The 11,661-nt window shown below is 43.6% G+C and overlaps 1 protein-coding gene and 1 long non-coding RNA gene across 2 annotated transcripts in view; one reads left to right on the top strand and one right to left on the bottom strand.

The window, feature by feature from the left end:
- Positions 1–612: 612 nt before the first annotated feature.
- Positions 613–11,661, bottom strand: part of LOC113465139 (uncharacterized) — a 64,203-nt gene continuing 53,154 nt past the window's right edge. The window contains exon 3 of the long non-coding RNA XR_003389965.1: positions 613–761. This is a non-coding gene — a long non-coding RNA (uncharacterized LOC113465139). The remainder of the gene's footprint in view (positions 762–11,661) is intronic.
- Positions 1,421–11,661, top strand: part of LOC108631484 (uncharacterized) — a 22,293-nt gene continuing 12,052 nt past the window's right edge. The window contains exon 1 of the mRNA XM_026818923.1: positions 1,421–1,767. The gene's annotated coding sequence lies outside the window, so the exon portion shown is untranslated. The remainder of the gene's footprint in view (positions 1,768–11,661) is intronic.

The following is an 11,661-nucleotide window of genomic DNA, read 5'->3' as shown; positions in this document are numbered from 1 at the left end:
TGACGTCATCACCAGGAGTTAGTGCTACCTCTTATACTATCATATTCTCCTAATACAAAGTTCAATTTTCGAGAAAAATTTTGCTATTCGAGAATTCTTGGAAATGACGTCATCAGTAGTAGTTAGTGCTACCTCCTATTACTTTATATTCTCCTAATACAAAGTGAAATTTTCGACGAAAATTTTTTTCTCCGACAATTCTTGGAAATGACGTCATCGGTAGGAATTAGTGCTACCTCCTATGTTATCATATTCTCCTGATACAAAGTCCGATTTTGGAGAAAAATTTTGCTTCAAATTGGACTTTGTATCAGGAGAATATGATGTGATAGGAGGTAGCACTAACTCCTATTGATGACGTCATTTCCAAGAATTCTCGGAGAGCAAAATTTTTCTCTAAAATCGGACTTTGTATTAGGAGAATATAAGTTGATAGGAGGTAGCACTAACTCCTGGTGATGACGTCACGATTCCAAGAATTTATTAAATTTTTATTCTATCTTATTTCTACTTACACTAAATGAAAATGACATGGAAAAGGGATTGGATGCGGATAGAGTTAAAGGTAAGTAACGAGACGTTTGAATTTCATTTAAACTAATTGTTTATTAATCAAGTTTTTCTAGTTATACAATAATTGTACAAAGAAGATTGTTTAAGTACTGCTTATAAATGTATCACTGTTAATTTTATCACTGACACTGGTTTCGTAAGAAGTGCAAAGGGCTCTCTTCATTATTTCTATCAGCTCTGAGAAATATCTGTAACAGACAGAGAAAAATGTTTAAAATCATGTAAAGCAATACTGGACAAAAATGAATTCGACATTTTGAATTTCATGAATATTAATTGTTTCTTTTGTATTTTCTTAATGTTTCAAAGTTTTTAATACGGTTTCATGGACTATTTTACAACGTATAAACAAATCTTATTTAAAAAGATGTTCTTAATATTTTAAAAATCCTGCAACTAAAACCTGAAGTTCTACTATTGCTCAACGCACGGCGCTAGATTGATATTCCTAAAATCTTACGACACTGGGCGCAAGAAGTATATATGCGCTAATTTTTAATTATACATGTCGTTACGTGAACGAAATACCTAAATTTTACAAAGTCGCATTGAAACGGAAGCCGAGCATTAATCACGGGTACGACATTACGACGAAGAAGATCGTATTTTATCGAATTAAAAACTAATCTATAACGAGCAGTGAATCTCGATGGAATTAGAATTAAATTTGGATTTGTGATACAAGAAAACCAGGAGCAGAGAAGTGAAAGATGTATCCGGCCAATCAAGAATTCGATTTTACCTTGAAACTCACAAACCACGAGAACGTCTATGTAGCTTCTCTGTTCCCTGACACATCCCCACCATCCGGTTCGGTCAGCGAGCTCTCTGCGTTGCTTTGCGTCGGCCGACGACGAGCAACCAGCCAGCCAGCCAGTCGTGGGGTCACCAGATAAATTATGTCAAACCGAGTGGTGTTACGAACGTGAACTGTTATCAGGATCCGTCGTGATCCGTATACGAAAGTGTCGCGAGGTGCGCGCTCGTACACGACTCGCGTGTGATATCGCCGATGCGGAACTTACGGCCTCGGTCGCCCGAGCGAGTTCTCGTTTAAAAATTAGTGTTAAACTTTGAACGACCGTGCTCCGAGCGAACGTGCGCGTTCGCGTTCGTCGCATCGTCTCCTCGTACAAATGCACGAATCCGTGACTGTTACTCGGACGAGATCATGCTGACCCGGCAACATCAATTGTGAGTACTTAATTGCTTCGTATGCTTTTTACGATTAACGCAATCGCGGAATTCGAACGTCCGCTAGGAGCTCGCTGTCACGAAACGCTGGACCGATTGTACTCTTGTTTTCATCCGAGAAAAATGTAACCAGCGATTCGGTCAAAGTAAAACTGAAAAACTAGCTGTATTATCCTCGTTGCCATGCACGGGTGCACGTTTATTCCGCTACGTCTCAAGATTTCAGTTCTTTTCTATTCACGTTTTTTCTTTTTTTATTCGAACTCTCTTACATCTCGAGACGACGATTTAACAATTCGCTCAAACTTCGATCGAGATGTAAAAGAAGTTGCATCGGAAACCGTATTTAAATTAAATAAATTGATAATTCGTTTAATGAGTCGCTTAATGCGAGCGGTGCCGGTCGACGTGAGCCGCGTTGTTTTAATCCGTACAATAATTAAATCATACGTTACTTAATTCCATTGGAAATATTATATTACAATCGAGAATAGATTTATAAGAATTACGTTGTTCATACGGTGTCACTACTCCCGTTTCGCGACCGTCTATCTCGTAACAAGGTTGTAACGAACCTTAACGCGTCGCTCTCTTCCGCTTCCTACGTTCGCCGATCCGACATACAATTACACGGTGAGAAACAAATTCGCGTGTAACAGAAACCGCGTCGTAGAGACTCGCGTTATCCAAGGGTCCAGCGTACTACTCGAGATCAGGTAAAAGAGAAGAAAAAGTAGGGAAAAAACGGAGGACGAAGAAGAAGAAGAAGGAGGAGAAGGAGAAGGAACGTGGTCGTGTCGTTATGTCGTTCGGTGCGTGAAAACGAACCGACCGGCTGCCACCGACAGCTTCCTCGTCCGAGAGCGTGACCACACTTTAACTTTCAGCGACGAACGACAAGCGCTTTGAACACCGTTCCAATTACCTATCTGCTGTATCTAGACTCTAAATAAATTTACATTTGAATTCTGTTTAAAAACTGCAGACTTGCAAGTAGGATTCGTTTTAGTCGATCCATCCTCACCTATCATCCATACAATTCCTTATGTACAAACTCCTAACCATTTAATATCTACATAGGAAAACCGCAAAATCCATCGTTCATCTGAGATCATTGAAAATACTGAATATTCGAAGTGCCAATATTAATCGCACGAATGATTCGAACTATTTGATCGCAAGAGGACAGACATTACGTCGTTCGTTGATTCTGAGCACACGATGCGGGCAATCGGGTGTTCGGAATTAAAGTCACTTACTTCCCTTAACTGATATCTACCTCAACTCTACTATTTTTCCATGTTTCTTGTTGTCTTATTTTATTTATTGTTATTCTGCTGCACAGAACTGTATTAATTACTATTATTTATGTAACAAAAAGGGTTCTACCCGTTAATAAAATTAAAGTTAAAATGACTCGAAATCTGTGTTGGTTTCGATAGTGCTCGTTGTCCGGCCCTGTCGGGCCTGGCCGTTTTCACATGAGATCGATCACCCGAAACGCATCTCGAGTGGAGACGCGTTGCTCGCATATCGGTTGTTCAACGGACGATAAGCGGCCTGCCTCTGCCCACGCGAACAACGGCTCCTCTTCTCTTCACTCTCGCTTTTTCCGCTCTTTTCTCGTTTCCCTCGCCTCTAAAAGCAAATTCGCAATCGCGCCTCCCTTGGCACTCTAGACCGTGTCTCGACGCGGTCGCTTCGAGATCATCGATGATCGTTTCCGACGACTTCCGTTCGTGAATCGAGTTTAGAGACGTTTCATAAAACGAACAGCTTCATAAAATCGTTGCCGATGGAGTAACAAAAGCACGAATTGTCGGCGATGTCTGACGGCGCCGTTGTTCGTAGCCGTCGGAAATGAATCGTCGATAAATCTCGAGTCGAACTGACTCGATCATTTCGAGAACGCAGGGAAACGAGCAGCGAATAATAGTTTCACAGTCTTAGGATTTTATTTTACGAGTCGTACGAACACCTGTTCGTACGTGTTTCAAGCTTTACGTCGAGTCGGACTTATTAAACTTCGGAGGAAAAGAATTGCTCGCTTTCGAATTACCGAGGAAGCACAGGCGTGTGTACGTGTGGGTAAGAAAAGTTGGAAGTCAGGAGGGATTGAATTCACGAGCGCAGTTATTCGAGCCTCCGTTCCTGCTCGCGTTTCAAACGTAGAAGGGGTTGTAACAACCACGAGTCGCAAACCTCAAGTTTCGTTTTGATCAATACTGTCGCGTGGTCGCGTGCAGAAAATTCTTTCGCTTATCGCGACCCGCGCGAGCGAGTAGCGGCGAGGGTGCGTTCTACGCCCGTTACAAATTAAAATTTCAAATCGTTCCGATTGCACACCGAGGAACTCGACTGTCCCGGTGCTCCAGAAAAATTCTCTGCCGATCCATAAGCGTACAGACGCGAAAGCATCGAAGAACGGATTTAGAATCATCGAGTCTCGCAAGGGAAACTTTGATCCGATCATTTGACCGTTCGAGCGAAACGAACGAAGTCTCTTCGCAAAAGGGTTGACGAATTTTTCTTTCAGGAAACTCCGATCTCCCGTGCAGTTCCGCGGTCGGACGCGGCGGCAAGTTCGTTTACTTTCTACGATCCACCTACCGCCTGCCTCCTCGCGGTCCGTCTCTCTCGAATAATCTCACGAACGCGTTAGATAAAAAATTATTTCTCCACCGTAGGACCGACCGCGTTATCTCTCTTCTCTCGCGTCGTTTATCTTTCCACAGCAACGATAACGGAACGATGGAACACCATTTTCTAGTAGCTTTCGACAGCCGTTTTTCGTTCCCCTCCATTCTCGGTTTTAATTTAACCAGCTGTTCATTTATCCGCCCGCTGTTAGACTAGCCGAAATCGAGTCGATAACGGAAGCGATTCGTTTTCCCCGACGGCGAGAGAAACGTTACGTGGATACATTCAGATTCGCGGGATAAAACGGGGATCAGTTTGATGAACGCTCGCAGAATCTGATAAAAATTCTGACAAAACTTTGTTACACTATTCCGTAAAACATGATCAGTTCACAAATATTTTTTATCGTCGAGTACGTTGATATGCGCATAAACAAATAATACTAGAGAAAATTGCATAATCTTATCGTCGGTTTACGGAGCAAAAGGATAGGAGGCTAATAGAAACGATTTAAAAAGGACTTGTATCATCGACGACGGTGAAACGATTCGAAACGCGTTCAGCGAAATTGCTTAACGCCGTGTACGTATTTATACACGCTCGGTGGCTCAATACAAGCTCGAGGAGACGAGGCCATGACATTTTCCGCGCTTGTTTTCCTGTCCAGCCTTTTATGACTACGCGACCGTTTCGAAAAGAGAAGAGATACGGTTAACCGGGCTATCTATGGACCGTGGATCGAAGCAGTATTTTATACACGGGCAACAATATGAGAAACTGATATCGAAATTCCAGTTTCCTTCGTAGCATCGCCGTCACGAATAGACTCGAGTCAATAAAACGACGGGATAAATAGTTCTCTAAGGAAGAAGAAATAAAGGGAAGCAACGTTATTTATTCACGAGACTGCCATGTGCCACGCCACATGGCGTCGATTCGTCTGTTGGCAGCACAGGAAATTAACACTCTTTCTAAAGTACGTAAACCATTTAATATTCTTTGGTAACTTCTCGTCGACGAAACACTAAAAGATCGTCCTCGTCGCGTCATTCTTCGAAGATATTTACTCTGTATTTTCCTGCCTATCATTATAAATTCTCAGCCACTGTATTTCGAAACCCCCTGATTTTAATATTAAAACAATACGTTTCTCAGATTCATGCGGAGTGCCACGACTCCAACTTAAAAAAATACGACTTAAGAGAGAAACTCGTTTCATACATTTTATTAATTAATTGTCTGTCGAAACGGTTTCCCGTTTCTCGAGAAACGTGTACCCTCGAATTGCAGCACGTGCTCAGCGAGCATGCAAAATTATTCGACAGATGCACGTGAAACTGTGCGCGTGTCCCAATTTAGACGAATTCGCCGTTTCCATTTCTCTTCGACGGCGAGGATAAACGATTCGAGACCGGGAAAATTCTTTTTATTTTTTTCTTTTTCCCACGGAGCCGTTCCTCGTCACGTTCATGCAGGTACATCGGCGCTCGTGTTTCTTCCACCGCGCCGCGCGCGCTGACCCTATCTCCTTTTGTTCCTCGCGACACGACGCGAATTCAATGTCAAAAGCGAGATGGAAATAGGCGGCCGGGCTTGAAAAACTGGCGTGCTATCGATCCTCCAGGTTCGGCATGGGCGCGTGTACGTACGTACGTAATGAAACAGAGACGAAACGTGGCTACTTCGCCGCTCCGACGTTCCCATACCTTTTCATGTTTACCGAAGGTATGCGTCGGTTTCGAACAGTCTCCTCGCACGATTTTCAATGGGTCGCTTCTTGACCGAGTTTCTTGTTTCTATGTCGGCTAGTCTCGTCGACGTAACGTTTGCTGGGGCTCCAACAAACAGTGTTTAGCTACGAGTTCGAGTCGAAGGAACGAACGAAAGTACTACAAGAAACGATATTCTAATGTCAGACGAAAGATTTTATAATTAATTGTAACAACCGAGGAAACATTTCATCGCTCTGTATAATTTTTAGCTCTGATTATTAGGCGATGATTATAGTCGATGATTTTCTGGGTCATAGACGACGTATTAATGTTCGATTTTAATTAAATCTAATTAAACAGGATAATTAATGTTTCAAACATAGACGCGTGCTGCTGGAGCACGTAATTGGAAAGGACTAGTTTCTCGATCATTTAAAATTCGATGTACATTTGCTACGAATTCCTTTACGCTCGTACCAATTATCGCGTAAACGCGGAATCGATTCGATCATCGGTTGAAAGATGCAACAGGTCGACGTGATATCGCTGCGGTTCAATGAAATGACATCAACGATATAAAAACTGGTTTTGCTCTCCGAATATTTTTAACGATTCGCCTCTTCCCATTCACATCGTACGTACAATTGCCGTTTTTGCATCGAACAAGAACAAGCGTTTTCCCGATGTTTTCCCCGTTAGGAACTCCTAGGGATTTACATAATTTACATATTGTAAGAATATAAATATAGCAAATATTAACGTGAAAGATTGTCTATTTTTCTAAGATCCCACATAAATAATTGTTGTTTTAAATTATTAATATTATTTTATATTATATTATTAATTAATTTTAATTGCAAGGTTCGAGACGTGTTCGTGTTTCAAAAATCCTCGACTGCAATCGGAAGAAAAAGAACTCCTGGGGAGTCCCTAGGAATTCCTAGACACGTCTTTTGTTCAAACAGAAACAATTGCGACGGTTCGCGTTTTCCGCTTTTGTCGATCGCGTCCTCGGATCGTCTTAGAAATTTCCGCTGGTACCCCGGTTTCCACTGTGTCGCAACCGCCGCTATTATACTCGGTTATGAACTAGATTCAGAACGCAGATCCATTCTTACATTATCGGTCGCTCCGTTTTTACGGCCGCGTATAGCCACGCGCGGTCAGTCGATCGATGAATTTCAAATGAAACAGCCCGTACACGTCCGGCGATGTTATTTTCGTGATCGACGCGGCACTCGACTTCGCGGCCGTTTCACGGATCATTCGTTTACAACGAATAATCGACATTTGTTAGATATAATCGTTTCCAGCGAACCTTTCGAACCGTCTACAGTCATCGAAGCAGAGACCGTTCCATTAGCGATGGCAAATATTTTTCCATAATATTATGCATACTTTCGAGCGCAAACATTCGACGCGCGTAGGTACTTGTTGTACCAACACGCGTGTGTTTACCAGTAACAGAAATCCCCGAATGGTTCGCGATCAATAAATAACGGTGGAGCAGCTGACATGAGATCGAGAAAGGGGCTAGGCACAAATCCGTCTGTTCGCGTAGGAAGAGAAACAGAGAGAGAGAGATCAAACCGGTGGAAAAGGAGAGAGAGAGAGAGAACGAGAACTGGTGTGAATGAATGAATGAATCGTTGCCGTGCATATCAGCTGGGCGTCGATGGAACTTGTATTTTTCACTGACCGGTTGGTCCGATATCTTGTCGAAACCAAGCCGGAAATCGGTGACAGCAGAACCGATATACACGCGCAACCAGTAACCATCGTCCTTTCTCTTTTTCTTTCACTTCCTCTGGACTGTCAAGGTCGCCGCTATAATCATGCGGCGTTCATCTTTCGATATTAAGTATCGAAAAACATTTATTCTTTTGTTCCTATTATAAGAATTTTTCCTCGACGTACATATAAAATAAATATGACCAGTCGGTGTATTCATTTATTTAATATCCATTCGCACTCTCAATAGGACTTCTCCTTCATCGAATATCAAATGTTACCACGTTGGATGCCTGCGAGCGTATGAACACGCTTAGTAATTAACGTCTCGCAGTAGACAGATTCCGTTTGCCATCTCGGTGTCGAGATATGCATTACGACGCGAGCACGTGCGCCAATGAGCCACGCAATGGCTGACAAGGATCCCAAAGGACGTCGAGTTTCCTCGAACTCGTCTTGTATCTACTTTCATTCCCCGACATCTGTTTCGAATTTTCACGCCTCCGACCCATGGACGCATATCTCCCTGAACGCGACCCACCGTGAAAATTGCACGGGAACGCGTAAACTTTGGCCCGGTTTACGAGAGGAGCCTGGAAAATCCGAACGGTCTCGGTTCAAGGATGAAGCTGACGTCTACGCGCTTTGTCCTGAATTTACCCGGGGCCGAGCGTAAACCGCACGGATGCTCGTTAAATAGAAATAGGGTATACGTTGTTTCGAGGACACGATTTATACGTCAAATTTTTAATTTACGACACTGATCGTCGATTAGACGTATAAATCGAAATGTTCGGTCTTTACTGTCGGTCGTAAATCATGTACTCTGCACTTTGACGTTTGTTTCAATCTGTTCAGAATCACCGTTTCACACGTTTACGGTAGAAATTGACTTTACAAGCGTACGGCCGCTGTACACGACCGTTTCACAGGTTTCGCACTTGGCAATTTTCCGCAGGGTCAATTTTCTTTGTCGAACGTTTGACCATAGGACCGTCGCGACGACGGGTGGTCGTTAGGCCCGGTGGCCGTGTGCTCCTTTTGTCCCCCCCTGCTCGTCCCGTTTGCGATGACAATAATTGGCTAATTAAGTCACCCTCACGCTCGACCATTGCCCTCGGTCGGTGTTCCGGTAATTCAGCCCCAGGCATCTCTTCCCGTGACACAACGATGTAGGTCAATCGACGCGTGTGCCATAAACCGTCGCCTCCTAGGCGAATTCGTTTCACGCCTCCGACCAGAGAGCCTTTCGCGGAGGGACCGTCGGCTATTCTTAGCCGGGACACCGCCTCGTCTCTCATTTTTCAAAGAGCTTTTCGTCGAGCACACGACGACCACCAAACCGTTTCTCTCTCGACGATTTTAGTTAACAATTAAACGTGTGTAAAACCGGGTCTGTACGTACGCGCGGCTTATCGATTTTATCAGTCACAGTTTTACGAGCAACTGGGTTCGTCAAAAGTTCGCGAAACGACCCAGTATTTCCGTTAGTTACAACAGTTCATCATGGTCTGACATGCTCCACTTAACGGGATAAAAACACGTTTTACACACGTGAAACAATTACCTTTTGTACCACGTGCAAAACAACGTATTGTAACGAAAACGTTCGGCAGACTCTTCCACGTTTCCCATGAACGTACAAGCCTACCGTTTATAGAAGTACATTTTTTCCAGTGCTACGAACGACCAACAGTATTTCGGTAGACGGTTAAGAAGCCTATTTCGATCGTACGTTTCGCGCGAATTTCATTTCTATTCTGAATGTTTGCTCGGTATTTTGCGACGCGTCGATAAAGCTATCGAGGCCACGAGACTACCAAGAAGACTACGGAGTTGTGTCATAAGTCCTCGGTTCGATCCGGTCGACGTCTACTTTAGTACGAGACCGAGCGATATTCAAATCTCATTTCTTATTAACCAGGATATAAAACAAACCCTCGTTGTATAAAAGCTCGAGGACTGAGAATGTTTCATACGTTTAAAATTAATTCCACTGATTTGTCATTAATTACTAGAATTTCTACGTGTACAGTAATTAAACGAGTACGATTAAAAAATCGTATATTCTTCGTCTACTTTTTAATACCGGTTTTCCTCGCTGGCCGTTGATATCGGAAGGGTTGCCGAGGACCAGACCGGGGCTGGAGCCCCTGGCAGTCGACGGGATGAATTAGCTGCACTTGACATGGGGAGCTGCCCTAGCAAGAATTCGTAGTCAGCTCCCGGCCACCAGACGCTCGAGCAGACTATGCAAATAACCCGTGAAACCGTGCGCACGATCGCGTGTACACGTGAAAGCGGCAGGCATTCCCTCGCGACCGTCTCGGTGCACCACATTCTTGCGCACATGCTCGTTCACGAGTGCACAGAGTGTCCCGACGGTCCCTCGTTCGGTCTGCCACGCGTAAACACCATCTTTTCGTACGTCATCGATCAAGGATCGATGAAAATCATCGACTTCGAAATACAGAATTTTAATTTCAAGTCTACGTAAGTGCATCCGGGAAGAATTCGAGCTTTGCCAATGATCCTGATTCCATTCTATCGAGTCTCAGGTGCATTTCTCATGATGCGTCACGTATAAATAATGCGCTTTTCTTTATAAGATTCATTTACTGATTCACGATACAAATCTTCGAAACAAAGGAGCAAATATGCGGAGAAAATCTAATCGTTCTAACATTTCCCACGGACAGATAACAACGAACTTCGTCATAGTTTCTCCGTGTCTTCAGTAGAAACGATTTTAAAAGACAAGAGAGATACGACTAAACAGGAGTCATCGATTACGACCGTTTTTATCTCGTTCGGAATGACCGGAAATCCGATAGAAAGCGTTCTCAGTGCAAAAATTCTTGGCAACGCTTATCCAAGGATCTTTTCTGTTCCGATTTTTCAGTATCTCGGGTCGTGAGCCTTCGTCCTCGAAGGCCAGCCTGAGTAAAAAGTCACCGTGCAAACGAGACGTTGTTCGGACTCGCAGATACGCGACGCTCACGCTTATGAAGATTCGGTACGTTGTACCGATCGGTATAATTAGACGATGTCGCGTCTGAATTATGGACTTAACTACGGAACCTGAATTACCCGACGTCATCGGTTTCGATCTCTCGTTTTATTAAAACCTGTCTACAATTTTCTCGTTTCCTGTCGGCGCGAGGAAAATGCAGAAGCGCGGTGAAACTTAATGACACGATCGCACTTTTTTCGCTTTCACTGCGGATCAATCAAAGAACAAAAATACACGACGCTGGAAAGTATCGAAGACGACAGATCGACGTCGTCGAGCTCGTTAATTTTACATCGACGAGGACGTACGTCGTACGCGCGTCCTTCCTTAACTTCGTTCACTACCACCGATCCCTTCGAAGGGACGCTCTGACGGCAAACAAAGTTTTCTCATGTTCACGGGTAAAACGGAGCTCGTGCTCGTCGGCATAGGTCTCCGTTATCGTGTCAAAGTCAAAGGAGAAGAGCTCGCGCGACGCGGCAACACGATAGAAACCTTTAAAGGACGGAATTACCGATATTTATATTTGCACCCCATGAGAGCACACGTGCGTTCAAAATGTCAGTGATTCGATAAAGAAACGATCTCGACTGTACGATAAAAAATTCGTTAGGATAATACGTTCCTCGGATGTCGTTCAGTGTCAGATTTAGAGTCGAAGAACGGAACTGGACGAATGGAACGATTTAAGGATGTATTGGCTATACAGTCAATCCCAAATTTTATGTAACCTTAGAAAAACGCATTTCCAATAATTAAAAATAGTGCATTTATCTTCTAATTTCGATATTTAATGAG

This window comes from Ceratina calcarata, unplaced genomic scaffold, assembly GCF_001652005.2.
Source record: "Ceratina calcarata isolate Rehan_Ccalc_2016 unplaced genomic scaffold, ASM165200v1 scaffold90, whole genome shotgun sequence".
NCBI lineage: Eukaryota > Metazoa > Arthropoda > Insecta > Hymenoptera > Apidae > Ceratina > Ceratina calcarata.
This window is presented reverse-complemented; position numbering and strand designations above follow the sequence as displayed.